A 23,612-nucleotide genomic window follows, 5' to 3' on the forward strand; every position below is an offset into this window, starting at 1 on the left:
CTTTGTTCTACACAAGAATCACTTTTATTGCTAGTTCTTTTGGATGCATTTTCACAAGTCATAACATTTCATTTCTCTTTACGGTACATGACTCTGTTCACACTTCATCTTAGGGAAGCATCCACTATATCTCAATACTTTCCATTACCACGGTTACAACCAAGGCAAGAGGGGTGCACCAATTCCTTTATAATCCCTCTATGTAACTGCACACAACACATTTCAAATTAATCCAAATAGCAATTTGGTCAATTATACAATATTGGAAGCAATTCAGTCAAGTTTATTTCGTTGATAAAGAATAATTAGTCTACTGAAATTACTTTTATTCAAGCAAACATGCTAAGTTTATTGACAAAAAAGGTTTAACGTGTACAAAGATAGGTATGATCTAGGTTTTGACATCCCAAACTTAATATGAGGCAACAATGGGTAACAGATAAATAATGGTTCGATACCCCAAGAACACATCAAATAGAGACTGTTATTAAGACTGATTCTTTGGATTTTTTAGCAGCAAGAAGTGCTCCCCCTCCCTCTCCAATACCTTCCATGGATGTTATTAATACTGTGAGTCAGCAAATCTCACTAAAATTTCACAAGGAATTGCAATTCTTGACTTCTGATAACCTGGCCTTGAAATTCCTTCACACAATTTTGGTCAAAGTCTCCCTCAATAACTGCTCCTTTTTTGGTTGTTTACTTTTCCCTCCTGGGATGATGCCCCTCTGGATCCTGGAGAGTCACTACAGCAATTATTCATAGGCACAATGCCAGATTTTTTTCATAGAGAGCAGACTGGGTTTGTTTCTGAGCTCTCATCTGGCTCAGTTGCATAAAACATTTACTCCTTGTGGGCTTTCAACCCACATTCTCTCCTGCGCTGGTTAATAGTGATTAATAGTGGTTAATAGTGATTAATAATGATTAATAGTACAGTGCTTCTTTCAAGCCCCTCAGCTCCCAAGATATTCCTGACCACTAACTCAAACACTAAGTTTCTGCTAGTTCCCAGAATCACTTTCTGAGTTCTGAATATACCAAGCCAGTGATCACAATTTGCCGCTCAGCATACCACTTACAAGTTATTTCGGGCATGGTGCCAACTTTTGCCTTTATCTGTATTCTTCTTCAAAAAACTGTGGCATGGCACAGCTCTATACTGATCCATGAGCTGTTTTGACTAACCTATTCAGAATGTTACAGCATGCCTTTAGCGTAGGCAGCATTGAATGTATTTTGAGCCAGTCAAATGTCGCAGTCCCTCATCTTTTTCCTAATGTTACAATGTTCATAAGTGCTAGCTCCTACGGCACAAATCTCATACAAAGAAACAGAAATAATCACACTAATTACTCTAGGATAATTCACATTATATTGCTGGTTCCCGCCTTCATTTTCAACATGATATGTGCGATATAAGAATATGAGAAATGCCGCTGTGTTGGCTCCTTTGACAATTTTAATGCAGAAAGGGAAGAAATTTGAAAGGATATAAACATGTCAGACTGCCTTTGACAATTTGAAATCTGTGCTGACAACTGCACTGGATTACAAGAAACTATTCAGACTGGCTGTTGATGCCATTGACAAGTGTGGGTGCTGTGATACAAGAAACTGAGATAGGAATTGAACAGCTAGTCAGTTATTTTTCCAGGAAATTGAATTTATGTCAACCGAAATATTTGATGATTCAGAAGAACAAATGTCATACTGGACTTGAATCATTAACTCTGTTTCTCTCTTCACAGATGCTACCAGACCGGCTGAGTTTCTCCACCTTTTGCTGTGTTTGTTTCAGATATCCAGCATCTGCCGTATTTTGCCTTTGCACAGAAAATGGTAATGTGATTATGATATCTTTAACTTTGAAGTAGCAATAATAATGAAAATGTATAACTACTCTAAAATGGTTTAGAAATATGTAATTGTCTTCAGAAATGTTTGAAAAGTACTTTTGAGAGTTTTTATCAATTATAAAGACATTAATAATTTTGGAGGATAAGGTAGCTGAAACCAAATGAGTGGAAATGAAGTTCACAATAGTGAAAGCTGATGTCTAGATGCCTCAGTTTTAGGGAATCATAAAATGGTTACAGTACAGAAAGAGGCTAAGCAGTCCACGTGTTGGATTGTGCTAACTCTCTGAAGGTTAAGTTCAATTCAGTTTGCATACTATTTACAGAGAACCAATCCCTTGCCTTTTCACTGTGGCTGTGTTTGTTGATAGAATTTCTGTTGGAATGCCATGCCTCTAGGAATTCTCAAGCATGTCTCTGTTTGGCTTGTTCTAGGATGGATGTGTTGTCCCAGTCAAAGTGGTGTCCTTCCTTATCTGTATGTAAGGATAATAGTGAGAGAGGGTCATGTTGTTTTGTGGCTTGTTGATGTCCATGTATCCTGGTGGCTAGTTTTCTGCCTGTTTGTCCAATGTAGCATTTGTTACAGTTCTTGCACGGTATTTTGTAAATGACATTAGTTTTGCTTGTTGTCTGTATCAGGTCTTTCAAGTTCATTAGCTGCTGTTTTACTGTGTTGGTGGGTTTGTGGGTTACCATGATTCCAAGGGGTCTGAGCAATCTGTCAGTCATTTCTGAGAGGTCTTTGATGTAGGGAAGAGTGGCTAGGGTTTCTGGATGCGTTTTGTCTGCTTCTTTAGGTTTGTTGCTGAGATCTCAGCAGACTGTTTTCATTGGGTACCCATTCCTTTTGAATATACTGTATAGGTGTTTTCCTCTGCTCTGCCTAGCTCCTCTGTGCTGCAGTGTGTGGTGGCTCATTGAAATAATATTCTGGTGCAGGTTTGTTTGTGGATGTTGGGATGATTGCTTCTGTAGTTCAATACTTGGTCCGTATGTGCTGTTTTCCTGTAGGCGCTGGTTTAAAGTTCCCTATTGGCTGTTTGCTCTACTGTGATAGCTAGGAATGGCAGTTTGTTGTTGTTTTCCTCCTCTTTAACAAACACTACATTGGACAAACAGGCAGAAAACTAGCCACCAGGATATACGAACACCAACTAACTACAAAACGACATGACCCTTACTCACTTGTATCCTTATATACAGATAAGGAAGGACACACTTCGACTGGGACAACACATCCATCCTAGGACAAGCCAAACAGAGACAATCATGGGAATTCTTAGAAGCATGGCATTTCAACCGGAACTCGATCAGTAAGCACATTGACTTGGACCCCATTTACCACCTCCTGAGAAAAGGAACAGGAAATGACATCACCATAGGAAATGATATTACCACAGGAAATGACATTACCAATCCAAAGAAACCCAAACATATAAATAGAAAGCAGGAATCATCAGTAGTGTTTCATCTGGAGGTTCACTGCAGATGTTACCTAGTATGGTGACGAAACATCTGAAAATGAACCTTCCAGCTCAGTGAGCAAACCTACATCCAATTTGTTAATTTCTTTTCAGGCAATGATCCTTTTAAGAACCTCAGTTGACACTTTGCCCACCATACCTAATCATTCTATACATGAAAAGGTTTCTCCTCATTTTACATTGCTGCTTTTGCTAATTACCTTCAATTGTAACCTCTTTCACAAGGAAAGCAATCTCCAACCCATTAAGTAACTAAACTTTTTCATCTTGGGAACAATTCCTGTGAATATTTTCTACGCCTTCACTAATGCCTTCATTTCCTTTCTAAAGCAGTGGTGCCCAGAATTAGATGCAGTCCTTCAGTTGAGGCCAAAGCAATGTTTCGTACAAATTTAACTTATCACTCGACCATTGACCCTGAAACTCAGTTAATATTCTGGGGGTCTAGGTTTGAATCCCATCACAGCAGATGGTGGGATTTGAATTCAATGCAAAATATCTGAAATTAAGAACCTACTGATGATCATGAAATTATTGTGGGTTGTAGAAAAAAACCCATTTAGCTCACTAAGTGCCTTCTGGGGAAGAAATCTGCAATCCTCTCATGGTCTGACCTCAATGTGACTCTGGACCTACAGCAATATGGCTGACTCTCCATTGCCTTCTGAAGAGGCTGAGAAAGCCATAGAGTTAAATCAATTACTATGAAATCTCAACAATGAAATGAAACTGGACAGACCCGACATCAACCTAGGTACCGGAAACAACAAGGGCAGAAATAATCCTGCTGACTCTGCAAAGTCCTTCGTATTAATATCTGGAAGCTAGTGCCAAAATTGTGAGAGCTGTCTGACATAACCATACACAAGGAATCATACCTGACAGACAATGTCCCAAACAACATTGGATATGTGCTGACCCACTCAGATCAGCAGAAATGGTGGCATAGTGGTATACAATCAGGAGAGAGTTGCCCTGGGATTTCTCAACATTGACTCCAAATCCCATTAAGTCTCATGGCTTCAGGTTAAATGTGGGCAAGGAAACCTCTGCTTCTTATCACATACCATCCTCCTTCGGCTGATGAATCAATACACCACAACTTATAAACTCATGGGCCAGCATATCCCCCGCTCCATCATTACCCTGAAACCAGGGGATCAACCTTGGTTCAATGGAGAGTGCAGGAGGCCATGCCAGAAGCAGCATCAGGAATACTTGAAAATGAAGTGGGAACCTGGTGAAGCTACCAAATGGAACTACATGCATACCAAACAGCATAAACAGCAAGTGGTAGACAGAGGTATGCCATCCAACAATCAATGGCTGCAGTTACTCCTTAAAATGAGCCGCTGACAAATACATTCAATGCAGCCAGGACATAATTGCCACAGAGATGGGATGGCTAACAGTCTTTGTGAACACAAGTTGTGCTCCAGCAGATGACACAGTTTGGTGATGGGGCATGAGACATTCTTATGCTGCATCTGCACTGTCTTTCAGACAGTGAGCAAGAATGATAATGAGAACTGTAGATGTGATGGTTCCTCATTCCCCTCTGCCTCCTTGGTGGATCTTCACCAGTTCCTTCTCCCTCTGGAGGCTGTGAGTGGCTATTCGGGATTACTTCTTTTCCTTACAGTGTTCTAATTACTGTCTCCTTTCAGTTTGTCTTTGGAATTGAAGCAGGGTCGTAAGGATTCCATCCAGAATGTTGCCCATGTTGATGCGTAAGCAGCTAAACTGTGGGAAAGGTCATAAAAATAATGGGATTTTAATAAAGGAAATGTTGAGTCCTCACACGCATCAAAATGAAACTTCATGAAGTGCATGGTATGGAGGCTTTCCAGAGAGGTCAATTTTATGCCTCTAAAAGATGCACTGAGGAATGTAACCATATCCAAATGTTTGCTGTAAAACCAAAGTTTTGATAATACACTGGGAAATTAGAATCCTACCAGTAAGATGACGTGATAAGCACCTTCACCAATCAGACCATGTCCTGCATAATTTGGAGATGCCAGTGTTGGACTGGGGTGTACAAAGTTAAAAATCACACAACACCAGGTTATAGTCCAACAGGTTTAATTGGAAGCATACTAGCTTTTGGAGCGACAACAATCACCTGATGAAGGAGCGTCACTCCCAAAAGCTAGTGTGCTTCCAATTAAACCTGTTGGACTATAACCTGGTGTTGTGTGATTTTTAACTATGTCCTGCATACTTAGAGTTCAAAAAGCAAAGTATTGTCTCCTAGTCCAAGCTGTCAAATTAAATTTGCTTGGCTGAATGACAAGGAGGCAATTTGTATGCAAATGGTCAATGCTTCAGGACATATTTCTTGATGTGTATTCTTCATTCTTAGGCAATGAATGGCCTATATCAGTACAAATTGAGGCAGATGAGTGTTGTTACTGAATCACTGCATCCATGATGTCTGAAATTGGATATCAGTACCTTGGTGGACCATCGGTTTATGTTTACATTTTTTTACTTTAACCAATATCTTCCTCTTTACATATCATGTTTAACTGTGTGTATTAGTCATGGAATCATAGAGATGTACAGCTCAGAAACAGATCCTTTGGTCCAACTCGTCCATATTGACCAGATATCCTAAATTAATCGTGTCCCATTTACCATATCCCTCTATACCTTTCCTATTCATATATCTATCCAGATGCCTTTTAAATATTGTAATTGTATCAGCCTCCATCACTTCCTCTGGCAGCTCATTCCACACACGTGCCACCCTTTGCATGAAAAAGTCGCCCCTTGGGTCCCTTTTAAATCTTTCCCCTCTCACCCTAAACCTATGCCCTATAGTTCTGGACTCCTCCACCCCAGGGAAAAGACCTTGTCTATTTATCCTATCCACTTAACTTGACTTTTAAAATGACAACTATGTAATTAGGGATTATTAACTTGTACATCTTAATGGACATATGTTCATCTGATTCATACAAGGAAAGCTGATTGCATTAAAAGACAAGGTTTTGTATTAAGCCAATGTTATCTTTAATAAGCACTTAATGAAGCAAGTGTGCTGCAAGCGGCTTGTGTAAATTTGAATCACTTCATCGGATTTTGAATGACAATTTAATGGCCTGGTGAGGAAAAGACTGAAATTTCTTTTATCAAAAGAGAATGAGGACCGATTAACAAAATTAATCCACAGAATACAATGTAAGTCTAGACTAAGATGATACCAGAAGGAATAAAAGAAGGAAAAGGTAAATATTCTTCAGTGGTTAGGAGATTAATTTCCATTGGTAAGACAAGAAAATAACAGAAATTCTCAAAAGCATTTCAATCTTGTGCAAAATGAATTTTATCATACATGCAGAGAAAATGTTCTCACTGTACTTTTATATGCTCTTCTGTCTAATCTCAGGGAAGAATTCATTTTGACTGCTTGTGGAGTAAGTACCATGAGAGGATGTCCTATTTAAAACACATTCCTTCTCTACCTTTACTGCCATTCTAAGGAAGCAACATTATGTGTGATGAAATGTTACCAAACATAACTGTTAACTATTTCTCTGTATTTGTAGAATGTTCTGTTTTTATTTCAGATTTCCAGCAAGCGCAGGATTTTGCATTCATTTGGGTAAATCAAGGAGGTAGCTTTTCCAATGCTACATTTCAATTTTGCTGGGGTTGTGACCTGTGTTTTTTTTGCCAAATTCACCTTTCAATATTCTAACAAAAGAGAGCAAGTTTGAGGGCACATAGTTTTCAGGTAATTGATAAAAGAAGCAGCTGAAATGAGGAGAAACCTCTTGGCATGGAGGGTGCTTAAAACCTGGAATGCACTGGTTGACCTGTGGAGGGGATGGGTTCAACTGAGGCATTTAAGACAAAATTGAAATATTGTCTGAAAAGAAAGATTGTGTTGTACTGCAGAGAGGAATATGGTTGAAAGGCAGAGCTGAGATCGAAGATCAGCCTATGATCTTACTGAACGTGAAACACTCTTAAAGGGGCAAATTGCTTGCTACCGCTCTGATGTTTTTAAATTCCTCTCCTTTAACTCCCACAAATATTTTTATTTCACTTTTAATATGCAGTTTTTTGCATCAATTAGCTAGACCAAAATGAAGGAGCCAATTTACAAGGTTTTCTTGTCTGAAACAGAGAGGAACTTTATTACCTAATAACATGCACACACATCCTAAATAACAAAAATGTGTTAAACATTGGTAATAAGTTTAAAAAATAAATGGGGGACAGGGTGTCAATGTAGACAGAGAAGGAAAAAGCAATTATTTCATACTCTCCTTGAGTAGTGAGAATGACCCCAGTCCCAGCTATTAAGTTTTTGTTTTAGCATACAGGTGGCCTTGATTTCTCAGTACATTGACATCCTAGGTTGCTTTTTCTCTGGGCACTGATTTTGAGCTTGAACAAGACAGGAAGACAAAGGCTTCCTCGCTTCTTGTTGTTGTCAATTCATATTTCTCTTTCACTGTCCAATTTGCTGCTCTGGAACAAGGGTGGCATGGTGTCTCAGTAGTTATCACTGCTGCCTCACAGTACCAAGGACCCAGGTTTGATTCCAGCCTTGGGTGACTGTCTGAATGGAGTTTGCACATTCTCCTTGTGTCTGTGTGGGTTTCCCCCAGGTGCTCTGGTTTCCTTCCAAAGACCTGCAGGTCAGGTGAATTGGCCATTCTAAATTGCCCATAGTGTTAGGTGTATTAGAAAGAGGGAAATGGGTCTGGGTGGGTTGCTTTTCAGAGGGTCAGTGTGGACTTGTTGGGCCAAAGGGCCTGTTTCCACACTGTAGGTAATCTAACAACATAGGTCCATTTAAGCAGTCCTGAGTTTCATTGTTTTTTCCATACTGCAGGCAATCTCTCAACTCCCAGTACGTAAATTTTCTAGCAAATGTGAACTAAACAAGATTCAACATCTTGACTTTGAGTTATTTATCTAGTTTCACTTTCTTTCCATGAAATTGTTGTTTCAGTGCAGATAGGTTTTGTATATCTCACACTGATTTCACAAATTTTGCCTCAGTCTGTGGCCAGGTGAATATGACTGCCATGTTAGGTCAGTACTTCTTTCTAAAAGCCTCTTTAGCCTGAGGTCTGAAATGTTCAAACTCAGATGATGGCTGTTGGGTGTTGGTGGACCATGATAACCATTCTTGTGGCAGTTCTTAATTTCACTTGAGACCTGGTACATGGTAAGCTGTCCAAACATTTGTTTTTTGCTGATACGTTTGAGCCTTTGGAAGTATTTTTCAGGACTGATAAAGAAACCTTGATTCAAAGTGGTTCTCTTACATTTTCAATTGATTTGAAGTATTCCTTTTAGGAAAACAAATATAGCCTATTAATGTTTGTTCCAGGTGTGATATAGACAGGAATTGAATATTTACAGGTTAATTAGCGTCTCAAAGCAATTTACTGCAAGTTAAAGGTGAAAAATTGCAAAGTGGTGCCATATCATAAATTCAGTCGAAAGGCTTCGGACTTTCCACTATCCGTGACATTCCAACCACAAGAAGAAACAGAAACTAGATTCAATATTTTTTAACCAGAACATACACAAAACTAAATCAGTGTAATTCCATTTTCACTTCCGTCACACTTACTTGAACCTACTAAATGAGATCCAATTACAGCTGAATTACAAGCAGTTTAAAGTGAAGGATTTACATCTATTGGGTTCAGGTTGCACAAACTAATTTTCACTTAGGTTACTTAACAACCATCAAAGGACAACTTTCCAAACCAGCTGCACTAATTGGTATTTAAAAACTGGCAGTGTCATTCTGCAATAATTTTACAAGTAGACAATAGATAATAGACAATAGACAATAGGTGCAGGAGTAGGCCATTCAGCCCTTCAAGCCTGCACCGCCATTCAATATGATTATGGCTGATCACTCCTAATCAGTATCCTCTTCCTGCCTTATCTCCATAACCCTTGATTCCACTATCTTTGAGAGCTTTATCCAACTCTTTCTTAAATGAATCCAGAGACTGGGCCTCCACTGCCCTCTGGGGGAGAGCATTTCACACAGCCACCACTCTCTGGGTGAAGAGGTTTCTCCTCATCTCTGTCCTAAATGGTCTACCCCATATTTTTAAGCTGTGTCCTTTGGTTTGGCACTCACCCATCAGCGGAAACATGCTTCCTGCTGCCAGAGTGTCCAATCCTTTCATAATATTATATGTCTCAATCAGATCCCCTCTCAGTCTTCTAAACTCAAGGGTATACAAGCCCAGTCGCTCCAGTCTTTCAGTGTAAGGTAGTGCCGCCATTCCAGGAATTGACCTCGTGAACCTACGCTGCACTTCCTCAATAGCCAGAATGTCTTTCCTCAAATTTGGAGACCAGAACTGCACACAGTACTCCAGGTGTGATCTCACCAGGGCCCTGTACAGCTGCAGAAGCACCTCTTTGCTTCTATACTCAATTCCTCTTGTTATGAAGGCCAGCATGCTATTAGCCTTCTTCACTACCTGCTGTACCTGCATGCTTGCCTTCATTGACTGGTGTACAAGAACACCCAGATCTCTCTATACCACCCCTTTACCTAAATTGATTCCATTGATTACCTATTCCATTGAGGTAGTAAAGGGAATCTGAGTTATGTTTCCATCTGTATAGCTTACGAGTAGAATATTGATCACCTTCTCACCAAGTTTGGCATTCAGATTTTGATAGTTAAGAGATTTGGAAATAAAATTTTATTAATCATGTGTGATGTATTTTTCTTATATGATATCATATTAAAAGCAATAGATCAGACCATAAGACATAGAACAGCAGTAAGGCATTTGGCCCATTGAGTTTATTGACCATTCAGTTAGATCACAACTGATTAAAAATATATGTGTCTCGGCCTTGAATATGCTTAATGACCCAGCCTCGAAAACCCTCTGTGGTAAATAATTCCACAGATTTACATTAACAGAGGAAATTCCTCCTTAACTCTGTATGGGTGACCTTTATTCTGAGATTATGCTTTCTGGTCCTAGACTCTCCCATGAAAGAGAGTCTCTCATATCTGTCATATCTACTCTGTCAAGCCTCCTAAATACCATATGTTTCAATAGGTTCTCCTTACATTCTTCTAAACTTCAATAAGTACAAACCCAACCCTACTCAAATGCTCCTCATAAGAAAATCCCTCCATGTTTGCAGTCAACCCTGTTGAAACCTCTCTGGATTGCTTCCAATGTCAGTATATCTTCCTTAGATGAAGGGAACAGAACTATTCACCATATTCCAGGTGTTGTCTGATCGGTGTCTTCTATAGATTTAGTAAAACTTTCCTTTTTTGTACTCTATTCCTTTTCAAATAAAAGTAAACATTTCATTTGCCTTCCCAATTACCCACTGGACGTGGATGCTAGCTTATTGGGATTCATAGATGAGGATTTTTAATTATTTTCAGTGTTTCAAGATGGTGCCGATGCATGGCACTACTTATGTATAACACATGAGAAACCAATTTTTGCTGTATTTTTTAATATACATTAGATAATAAAATTAAATCTACTTATGAATCCCACTGAGCTACAAACCCTGCCATCTCTCTCCATTTAAATAATATAGAGCTCTTCGATTCTTCCTGCCAAAGTATATAACTTCACACTTTTTGATGTTCGATTCCATTTGCCAAGTTTTTTCCCACTCACTTAACCTGTCCATGTTCCTCTGTAGACTGTATGTATCATCCTATTACTTGTCTTCTACTTACTTTTGTATCAACTTAGCAATTGTACTTTCACTTCTATTATCGAAGTAATTAATACATAGTATAAATAATTTGGTTCAGTATTGATCCTTGTGGCATTTCACTAATTATGGGTTGCCATTGTGCAAATGTCCCCCCCACCCCACCCCCCAACCTCCCCCTCCCCCCCCCCCCCCACCCCCCACCATCCCAGTTTTCTTTCTTCTATTAGTTAGTAAATCCTCTGTCCATGCTATTACATTAAAAGCATCTTGGTCTCTTAATAAGTAGCATTAAATGTGGTAACTTATCAAATATGTTTTAGAAATCCAAATATATTATAACTACAGATTCCCCTTTATCTATCTTGCATGTTACCTTCCCAAAAAAATTTAATAAATTTGTCAAATTTAATTTACTCATCATAAAGTCATGCTGACCTTACTTGGTTATACTGTATGTTTCTAAAGGCTCTGTTATTGCATCATTTTTAATAACTCTAACATTTTCCCACTGTTGGATGTTGAACTAATGGGCCTTTACTTACATATATTTGCCTCCCCTCCCTTTTTGAATGAGGGTGTTAATTTGAAAGATTATCATCAGTGCACCTACTCTGTATGAACCTATTTCCTTTAACATCCTAAAATGAAACCCATCAGATCCAGGGGATCTATTGGCCTTTAGCCCTATCAGTATTTATTTAATTTCTCTGCTTTTTCTTATTTCACCTTTATTATTTCTTCAGCCTCGTTCTCTAAGGCACTTAAGTACACCACAGGCACTGGCTTCCTTTTTATATTTAAAGAAGTCGTTGCTGTCCATTTTCACATGATTTGCTAGTTTACCTTATTAGTTTATTTTCTCTCTTTTTACTACATTTTTGTTTGTTTTTTGTTGGTCCTTCGAGTCTTTTGGTTTTCCACAGATCTTAGCCACATTTTTTTTTAATTTGATGTTATCCTTAACTTCCTCAGGTTTATTCCCTTCCTGGAATCCTTCTACCTCACTGGAATATATTTTTATTGAGAGTCATGAACTTTTTCATATGTCTGCCACTGTTTCTCAAAAAGTTTCTCTGCTAAATCTCTTTCCTCCAGCCAACTCTACCCACATCCTATGTAATTACCCTTATTTAAGTTTTGCATAACTGTTTCTGACCAAAAATTCTCGCTCTTAAACTGAATGTTGAATTCTACCATGTCATGATCGTTGTTCCTAAGGGAATCTTTTACTCTGAGATAATTTATTAAATTAGCCTCATTATCGGATCCAAAATAGTTTGATCCCTAGTTGTATCCACAGCATATCATTAATTCATTAACTTCTATTGGTGACATTAATTTATTTATTTTGTTTCAAATACTATTCTTACTTAAATAAAAATCCAGTAATTTTATCTTTGACTAATTTTTCTCCTTTGACTCTATTTGCTGTTTTTTTTGAAAAAATATATACTTAGAGACTCTGTCCCGTCTTGTCCCACTTTTTCTCATTATCTAAATAGCTGCCATGCAACGCTGGCATCTCCTTTTATTTTGGAAGCCTCGGTTTCCCTTTGCTCAAACATTTTATTTAGTTTAATACCCTTTCTATAGCCCTACTTATTTGATTCATCAGGACTTTGATATCATTATGGTTCAAGTGTAGCCTGATCCAACTTCTTCCCTAGTATTGGTGATAATGCTCCCACACCAATCTTTGAGCCATGTATTTAACTCTGAGACTTTATCTATTCAATTCTAGTCTCCCCATGATGCATAACAATTCTAATATTCTTACTTTGGAGGTTTTGCATTTTACTTTAGCTCCTGTCTCTCCAAACTCTTTCTGCAGAACCTCCTTTCTAATCCTATCAATGTAATTGGGACAATGTCGATGACTACAACTCAATGCCTTTCCTCACATTCCACGTTCCTCCCCAGGCACAACATTATAATTTTCATAAAACTTGTAAATGATCATAAATTTTAAACCATATTTCTCAGTATCCTTACATTGAATAGTTCTTGATTAAAAACTGTGGAATCCAATTTGTATTCGGTGAAAAGAAGTAAACAGCAACAATGCAGGTTAATTCTAATCACCTGAATATAACTCTGATAAAATATCAAAATTGATTATGTGACAGTAATTTCCAGTTGATGCTAACATAGGACTATAGCTAGCTCTTCAACAGACCTATGGATGTGGAAAGGAATATCAATAATATAGGTGTAAATGGGTTATAAAGAAACAAATGGAATTCAGTGTCAGAAAGTGTGAAGTATTGTATTTTAGTTAAAAAGTTCATATCAGTTATTGCGTTCAGAATGCGAATAAATACCTTGTTGTGTATAACCCGAGAAAGTTAGCTTAAATGATGACTGAAGATTTAAAGGCTGCAACTCAAAATAATGGCACCGAATTTTACGGCAGGAAACATAGAATATAAAGAGTCAACAGGTAAAGTATATATGCTAAGCTTAATAAAATCTCAAGTTTAGTTCTTACATGCAGTATTGAATTTCATACCATGGAAAGAATTATTGAGGGAGCTGAATGACATAAGCCATGGCAAGAAATATGGCAGAATTGTGTGAGAGATCCAGTGAGGCCTATCTCAACATAACTCACTTAAGCAGGATCATTCCTTGTTAATGATTTATTAACTGTGCATTATGACACATTAATATGTAATTTTCTATTTTACCAATCCCGCAGAACTAGATGCCTTGAAGTTTCAAGTGGGCGGCACGGTGGCATAGTGGTTAGCACTGTTGCCTCACAGCACCAGAGACCCGGGTTCAATTCCCACCTCAGGCGACTCTCTGTGTGGAGTTTGCACATTCTCCCTGTGTCTGCGTGGGTTTCCTCCTGGTGCTCCAGTTTCCTCCCAAAATCCAAAAATGTGCAGGTTAGGTGAATTGACCATCCTAAATTGCCCGTAGTGTTAGGTGAAGGGGTAAATGTAGGAGAATGGGTCTGGGTGGGTTACGCTTCGGTGGGTCGGTGTGGACTTGTTGGGCCGAAGGGCCCGTTTCCACACTGTAAGTAATATAATCTAAGAAAGTCAGTGTGGATACTTGACAAATTCAGATCCCTGCTCTCTCTAAACAACCTCCATGTTGGACACCAGTTGCCAATGTCTCAGAGAACAATCCATGGTCACTGGCCAACAGATGATGGCATGAAACATGTGCCAGCCTCTATGAGCCCTCATGGCTTATCTCCAATCCACTTACAGTGCAATTCAATGCTGCACATTGGTGCAGTGGCGACTATCATAGTAATGCTGCAATAAGGACATTTTATACTCACTGACATATACACAGCTCACGGATTGGACCAGCCTGTTCACTTCCTATATTAGCGCTCTCCCTCACTTTGAGACTACTTGGATGCTCACAGAATTTGTGTATTGCTGAGCCTTTTTTGCATCTTAGAGTCATAGAGTCATAGAGATGTACAGCATGGAAACAGACCCTTCGGTCCAACCCATCCATGCTGACCAGATAGCCCAACCCATTCTAGTCCCACCTGCCAGCACCCGGCCCATATCCCGCCAAACCCTTCCTATTCATATACCCATCCAAATGCCTCTTAAAATGTTGCAATTGTACCAGCCTCCACCTTTTCCTCTGGCAGCTCATTCCATACACGTACCACTGTGAAAAAGTTGCCCCGTAGGTCTCTTTTATATCTTTCCCCTCTCACCCTAAACCTATGCCCTCTAATTCTGGACTCCCCCATCCCAGGGGAAAGACTTTGTCTATTTACCCTTGTCCATGCCCTCAATTTTGTAAATCCCTATTAAGGTCACCCCTCAGCCTCTGACACTCCAGGGAAAACAGGCCCAGCCTGTTCAGCCTCTCCCTATAGCTCAAATCCTCCAACCCTGGCAACATCCTTGTAGATCTTTACTGAACCCTTTCAAGTTTCACAACATCTTTCCAATAGGAAGGAGACCAGAATTGCACACAATATTCCAACAGTGGCCTAACCAATGTCCTGTACAGCTGCAACAGCACCTCCCAACTCTTGTACTCAATACTCTGACAATAAAGGAAAGCATACCAAATGCCTTCTTCATTATCCTGTCTACCTGCAACTCCACTTTCAAGGAGCTATGAACCTGAACTCCAAGGTCTCTTTGTTCAGCAACACTCCCTCGGACGTTACCATTAAGTGTATAAATCCTGCTAAGGTGTGCTTTCCCAAAATGCAGCACCTTGCATTTATCTTGCCCATTAGCCAGGTGTACCAGGCTCATAGTAATGCTGGATTGACATACTGTTTCCTGCTGAAATAAAGCCACAAAATTTGTCATGGTTGTCAGCAGTCTTCCGTAAGTTAAGGCTGACAACCTTTGCTCATAGATTCTCAATACAATAAATTAAGGGCAGTCTCTAAAACCAGTCCAGGGGCTTGGACACATTCAGTCAGCTTGTTATGGAGTCAGAGTCAGGATCCTTCACTCATAAAGAGTGAGAAATTAAATGTTGGGCAGCCCACTGCCTGTCTTGACTCTGCTTGACAGCTATTTTTCTCCTGCAATGAGAGAGAGGTGGGTAATAAAGGAGATAAAAATGGGTGAAACAGCTGTATTTTTAATTCTAGTAAGAAGGTTGTCCAAGCAAGTGCAGCGCAGAGGTCATGAAACGTTAGTGTTGTCAGGAGTTGGGATGAGTGACAGTAAGTGAAGGAAGACAATAGTGATAGTGATAGTGAGAGTGGGGTTTGGTGGAAGGAGGGAGTGTGAGGTAATGGAGAGAAAATGGTGCTGCTTAATCTGACATGGTTTCTTCCTCCATGGTGGGCATACCTCCAGATGAAATTGCACTGTCCAGGTGGCAGCCTCTGACCAGAATAGCATGACCTGGTGTTGTTAGCTCCTTTGCTCTTTCTAGGGGAAGAGGTCATTCTGACTGTGAATTACCCCATTCACCAGAATCTCTCTATCAAAAAAGCAGGGTGGCAACTTCCCTTAACTACCACGTCCAGAGCTAATGTCAGGAGCTATGTAGGGCAACTTGTGACCAGCAGCACTTTTAATAACTAACTATTAAAAATGACACTTGTGCTAGGATGGAGTCAATTCCAAGATATACAGGCAGCGGTGAGTTGTTCTGGGAACATTGAGTGGATGGATGGTGTTAGAATCTGGAGAGAGTGATGCCATAGGGTTTGGGTAGGTGACTAATTACCTCAGGCAAAGGGGAAGGGTGTGAAGATACGACGAGAGACCTTGCTAACTCTAGCAGAGAGAAACCCTCCATGAAACTTGGCAACACTGATACTTAGCCGAAGAAACAAAACATTCAGCCCTATTTTTAAGATTTGGATTTTCCAATTACCAGAAAGTTGTTTCTGAAAGATAGATGCGAGTTCTGCACGGGGCTGCCAAATTCCTACTGTCGCAGAAGTCTGATGGAATTGCCCAGGAAATGGATGATTCAAATGGCCAATTCCTCTGTATCTGGAACCCTCCGAAAGTGGTGGAGAAATCAGATGGTTCTGCTGAAGTCAAGTAAAAAATTCCTCATTGCCCAATTCCTCCCTTCTGCTATGAACTGAAAACCTTCCACTTAGGACCCAGTTTCACCTTCCCTACTATCAGATTTGATCTTCCCCCATCTGGATCTGACCTCCTGCCCACCTTCCTCTGCATCCCTGATACTTGACACCACTGCGCCAACCAATAAAACCCTCTGCCAGGATGCAATATCCCTCTCCTCTGGACCTGATATTTCCCATCAACACTCAACCTTCCCTAAACAACCTTCCACCACCTACCAGTACAATCTGTGTGCAAAGGTCACTTGTTATGAAATCTGTGCCATTAGTTTGATTTTGTGGAGTGTAATGAAAGACTAGCATTAGCCACTCATGACATTTACATTTGTCCATAGAATTTCTATGGCTTTCTGGATTTTTACATAATGAAAGAGCAAATTATGTAAAGAAAGAAACAAAAAAAAGGAGGCAAAGTCAATAAAGTTTAGAAAGAGAAATAAACAACAAAGGATTTTTAAAAGTCTCAAACAACAATATTTAAAATCTGAAGGAGTGAGACTCCACATCAATGAAAATGAAAAGTCATTGTAATGCTGCTGTCATATTAGAAAGAGATAACTGGTAGTAGTTTAAGTAGTTGTTACACCTCAGGCAAAGGGAAAGGTTGCGAAGCAGAATCCTTCATGGTAATATAAGCCAGTGCAGGAATTGAGCTCACATTGTTAGCATCACTTTGCATTAGAGACCACCTAGTTTAGCCAACTGAGCTTTTATTTGGTGAGTTTCTATCATGGAAGTAAGCAACTTCACTCTGTTCTGTTTGTTTGAACATTGCATTTCATGGTGAAATATTGGGATGATACAGACTCTTGAGGAACAAGTTAATTCAGACAATTCCCTTGATCATTGTACATTAAGGTCTCCTGGAAGCTGTTTGATTTCAACTTTAATAAAGTGAGTGGTATCATCATGAGGTGAAATTAGAAAAATATTTAAAATAATGAAGAGATGGCAGAGATTGAAAACAAAATTGAAAATACTCAATATGTCAAGAAACATTGCAAAAAACAACTAAAGTTAATATTTCAGGTTGCCAACCTATCAACAGACTAGAAAGAGGTGGAGATACAGTAGATTTTCAACAAATACAAAATAAAAAAAAGTCAGAAGGCAGAAAAGGAAAATAAAATGAAGCTTTGTAATAAAACACAAGGCAGGAGTTATAAATAACAAAGGGATAATAGTGCAAGATAAAATGTGATCATAGTGAGACATGTAAAGAAACAAAAGGAGGGTCTTGAGAAAGAGAAAATGAAGAGCAGGTGTTGCTTGGAAAAAGAGAGAGCTGCGATTGTGGTCTGAAATTATTGAATTCAATACTTAATCAGAAGATGATTTGCTTACTTTGAACATCATTGGCACAGTGCCAATAGAAATGACTGTTAATATTACAAATAGCGATACTAATTGGGGAAAGGATAGGGAATATAAAGAAATCTAGTTTCTGCCCTCAAAGAGAAAGGTCTACTGAAAGTAAAAGTAAAAGGTCTACTGAAAGTAAAAATACTGCACGGAGTATTGTGAATAAACGTATGTGCAAGATATTCAGTTATATATATATTCCATTCTGACTTATGTAGCCCTGGGATTGTTGCCTTTTTAGTTCTGTTCTTCAACATTCTTTAGTCATGTTATTTGATTAAAAATAGATTTTTCTTGTACATTGTTTTAATGTATATGTAGCACTATTTTAAATAATGTTACTTCTGCAACATAGCAATGACTATTCCTGACCTCCATGTTGAAGTAAAAGCTAATCAACATTTAGTAAGAATACCGTGATATTTATTCCGGACAACTGGCTTTTTTCTTTTTGGAACTCAGTTTCTTGTTAATCCAGGCACAAAAGCAAACAAAACAAATCCATTGAATGACTCAGAATAAAATTAGTACAATTGTGATTTCTTTGAAGAAAGGGACACTTTAAAACACAGTTGATATTGAGTAAGAGAGAGAGAGAGAGAGACATAGAGATATAAAGTTCTGTAAGTATGACTCTATGGGCTGACTTGATCATTGTTCTTAATGTGGGTTATTTTCCTTTTCCAGAAGCACTCATGCAGTGCCAATTGAGAGTGGAATGCCTTATTTTTATTTGCTCAAAGGATATAGCGTCACTGGCTAGGGCAGCATTTAATGTCCTTGTCTAATAGGAAAGTTGAAAGGAAATTGTGGATTGTAAACAATTTATTTAATAAGGTGCATTTTCAACATCTGGTTCCTGCTTATCCTATAAATTTAAATTCATTGCAAAGAAAATCTAAGGGGAGACAAGAAGACTATTTCTTTTCATTGTGATCATTGTTAGGGTATAGGTGAGGCCACTTTCAGAATGCTGCTTACAATTTTGGTTGTCCTTCTATAGGAAGGATGTTGTTAAACATGATAAGATGCAGTAAATATTTACAAGGATGTTGTTGGGACTGGAGGGTTTGAGTTATAGGGAGAGGCTGAATAGGCTGGAACTCTTTTCCCTAGTGCGTCAGAGACTGAAGGGTGACCTTATAGAGGTTGATAAAATCAGAAGTGGTATCAATAGGATGAATAGCCAAGGTCTTTTTGTTAGGATAGGGAGTCCAAAACTAAAAGATATCGTTCTAATGGGAGAGGGAAAAGTTTTAAAAAGGACCTGGGTGGTAACTTTTTCATGCAGAGGTTGGTGCATATATGGATTGAGCTATCAGAGGAAGTGGGAAGATGTAGGCAACATTTAAAAGGCAAAAACAATGACTGCAGATGCTGAAAACCAAATACTGGATTAGTGGTGCTGGAAGAGCACAGCAGTTCAGGCAGCATCCAACGAGCAGCGAAATCGACGTTTCGGGCAAAAGGGCTTTTGCCCGAAACGTCGATTTCGCTGCTCGTTGGATGCTGCCTGAACTGTTGTGCTCTTCCAGCACCACTAATCCAACATTTAAAAGGCATCTAGATGGGTATATGAATAGGAATGGTTTAGGGGATATGGGCTAAATGCTGCAAAATGGGAGTCACATTGGGATGACTATTCGGTGCAGACAAGTAGGACGGAAGGGTTTGTTTCCGTGCTGTATGAATCTATGATTCTATGACTCTGTAACCAGAATCATCTGTTTGAAAGGATGGCACAAGTTATTTCCACAAACCATTTTAAAAATAATGGGACAGATATTTGAACAAGGTGAAGGTTTACAAGGTCACATCAAGGGTGACATTTTTATAAAGTTCCAAAACAGGTATGATGGGCAAAATGCTCTCCTTTTGTGCTGCAAAATTCAATATTTCGGACTGAGTTGTAGCCAGTGTGTCAGGTGCTGTGGCTTTTCTTTGTCCACTGTTACTCTGGAGTCACCCAAAGATTTATGCAGGCTTTTGAGGTATGAGACCCTTTTAATGAAAAATACCTAGGTTCTGACTTCTTAATTTATAACAGTTGTCCTCATTTGTACGTGTCCTAACAAATGACTATTTTTTTGTGAATTAAGTGGAATTTATTTACCAAGATTTTGGATCCTTCCTTTGTCTCATCTGCATTCTGCCCCTGATTAATGTTATTTGAAAATGCATCATATTCTATGTATATGATGTGGAGGTGCTGGTGTTGGACTGGGATGGATAAAGTTAAAAATCACACAACACCAGGTTATAGTCCGACAGGTTCATTTGAAAGTACAAGCTTTCGAAGCACTGCTCCTTCTTCAGGCAGCTAGTGGGGCAGGATCATAGGACACAGACTTTATAGTAAAAGACCAAAGTGTAATAAAATTGATGCATTGTATTGAACAAACCTAGATTTCTGTTAAGCTTTTAATCACGTAGAATGGGAGCACGAGTTTCAATTGATATAACATGTGGAGTTTGTGATTTTTATCCACGTAAATGACATAATATCCTGTGATAACTCAACTCAACTCAGTGCTTTTGACTGTATGAGTCTATAACTCCTGTTTACTCCTCTCCTGCTTCTAATGGTCAATAGTGGTGGAACTGGACTCAAAACATTAACTCTTCTTTCTCTCAACAGATGCTGCCAGTCCTGGTGAGTTTCTCCAGCAATTTCTGTTTCCAATTTTTCCAGCACCCCGAATTCTGTTTTATTTAGCCATGTTTCTTTAGCAGCGCCAAAGTTTCCAGATCTTGTGTCTGCAGTGAATAATAATTTTTCCCCTTTCTTCCCTCCCACAACAGCAATAGGGTTCCATTTGTCCTGACCAACATCCCACCAGTGTCCACATCAGAAAGATCATCAGCTGCCAATCCAGCCACCTCCATGAGATGCCACCACCAGACAGATATTCCCTTCCTGTCACTTGCTTACCTTGTGAGGGACCCTTCCCTCTGGGACACCTTGGTCCACTCTTCCTTCACACCCAACTCCCCCTGTCCAGAGCCCCAGGGCGTCTTCTCCTGCAACCACCAAAGATATAACACCTGCCCATTTACCTCCTCCCTCCTCAGTGTCCACTGATCCAAACATACCTTCCAGGTGAAACAGCACTTTACCTGCACTTCCCACAATCTGGTCTATTGCATTGGTTGCTCACAATGTGATCTCCTCTACACTGGAGAAACAAAGCCGAGACTGGGTGACTGCTTCGCAGAACATCTACGTTCTGCCTGCAAAAGAGACCCTGAGCTTCCAGTTCTCTGACACTTTAACACACCACCCTATTCCCTGGCCAACATCTCTACATCAGGCTTGCTGCAGTGTTCCAGCAAAGCTCAGCACAAGCTGGAAGAACAACACCTCATTTTCAGCTTGGGGGTCCTGCAGCACTCCAGACTCAATATCAAGTTCAATAATTTTAGGGCCTGAACTCTCCCATGTCCTTGCCCCCTTCCCACATACCTTGCCTTGTTATCTCATTGTCTGCCATGACACACTACCTATTGTTAGCCAGTAATAGTCTCCATTAACAGCTATTCACCCTCCAAACCAGATTGTTATCACTCGCTTGTCTGTCCCACTGTTCTCATAGAGCCACAGAGTCACAGAGATGTACAGCACGGAAACAGAGCCATTGGTCCAACTCATCCATACCAACCAGACATCCCGACCCAATCAAGTCCCATCTGCTAGCACCTGGCCCATATCGCTCCAAACCCTTCCCATTCATATACCCATCCCAGATGTCTCTTAAATGCTGCAATTGTACCAGCCTCCACCACTTCTTCTGGCAGCCCATTCCACATACGCACCACCCTCTGCGTGAAAAGGTCGCCCCTTAGGTCTCTTTTATATATTTCCCCTCTCACCCTAAACCTATGCCTTGAGTTCTGGACTCACCCACCCCAGGGAAAAAACCTTGTCTATTTACCCTATCCATGCCCCTTATGATTTCATAGACCTCTATAGCCTCTGACACTCCAGGGAAAGCAGCCCTAGACTATTCAATCTCTCCCAATTGCTCAAATCCTCCAAATCTGGCAACATGATTGTAAATCTTTTCTGAACCCTTTCAAGTTTCACAACATCCTTCTGACAGGAAGGAGACCAGAATATCATGTGATATTCCAAAAATAGCCTAGCAAACATTCTGTGCAGATGCAACATGATCTCCTAACTCCTGTACTCAATACTCTGACCAATAAAGGAAAGCATACTAAATGCTGCCTCCACTATCCTATCTACCTATAACTCCACTTTCAAGGAGCTTTGAACCTGCATTCTAAGCTCTCTTTGTTTAGCAACACTCTGAAGGACCTTACCATTAAATGTATATGTCCTGCTAGGATTTATTTTCCCAAAATGCAACACTTCGCTTTTATCTAAATTAAACTCCATCTGCCACTCCTCAGCCCATTGGCCCATCTGATCAAGATTCCATTGTAATCTGAGGTAACCCTCTTCGCTGTCCACTACACCTCCAATTTTGGTGTTATCTGAAAATTTACTAACTATACCTCTTACGCTCACATCCAAATCATTTATATAAATGAAAAAAAGTAGTGGACCCAGCACTGATCCTTGTGGTGCTCCAGTGGTCACAGGCCTCCAATCTGAAAAACAACCCTCCACCACCCTCTCTTCTACCTTTGATCCAGTTCTGTATCCAAATAGTGAGTTCTCTCTGTATTCCATTAGATCAAATCTTGCTAACCAGTCTCCCATGGGGAATCTTGTCAAATGCTTTACTGAAGTCCATATAGGTCACATCCACTGCTCTGCCCTCATTAATCCTCTTTGTTACTTCGAAAAACTCAATCAAGTTTTTTTTAGATTAGATTAGATTACTTACAGTGTGGAAACAGGCCCTTCGGCCCAACAAGTCCACACCGCCCCGCCGAAGCGTACCCACCCATACCCCTACATCTACATCTACATCAACCCCTTACCTAACACTAGGAGCAATTTAGCATGGCCAATTCACCTGACCTGCACATCTTTGGACTGTGGGAGGAAACCGGAGCACCCGGAGGAAACCCACGCAGGCACAGGGAGAACAGTCAGTCGCCTAAGGCGGGAATTGAACCCGGGTCTCCGGCGCTGTGAGGCAGCAGTGCTAACCACTGTGCCACCATGCCGCCCACAAGTTTGTGAGACATGATTTCCCACACACAAAACTATGTTGACTATCCCTATTCAGTTCCTGCCGTTCCAAATACATGTACATCCTATCCCTCAGAATTCCCTCCAACAACTTGCCCACCACCATCTCCAGGCTCACGGGGGTCTATAGTTCCCTGGCTTGTCCTTACCACCCTTCTTAAATCAAGGCACCACGTTTGCCAACCTCCAGTCTTCTGCCATATCACCTGTGACTATCAATGATACAAATATCTCAGCAAGAGGCCCAACAATCATTTCCGTAGCCTCCCACAGAGTTCTAGGGTACACATGATCAGGTCCTGGGAATTTATCTATTTTTCTGCATTTCAAGAATCCACCACTTCCTCCTCTGAAATATGGACATTTTTCAAGTTGTCACCATCTATTTCCCTCTTTTCTATATCTTGCATGTCCTTTTTTTACTGGTGCAAAATACGCATTTAGTATCACCCCATCTCCTGTGGCTCCACACAAAAGCTGCCTTGTTG

The sequence above is a fragment of the Chiloscyllium punctatum genome, chromosome 20 (genome assembly GCF_047496795.1).
Source record: "Chiloscyllium punctatum isolate Juve2018m chromosome 20, sChiPun1.3, whole genome shotgun sequence".
NCBI classification, from domain to species: Eukaryota; Metazoa; Chordata; class Chondrichthyes; order Orectolobiformes; family Hemiscylliidae; genus Chiloscyllium; species Chiloscyllium punctatum.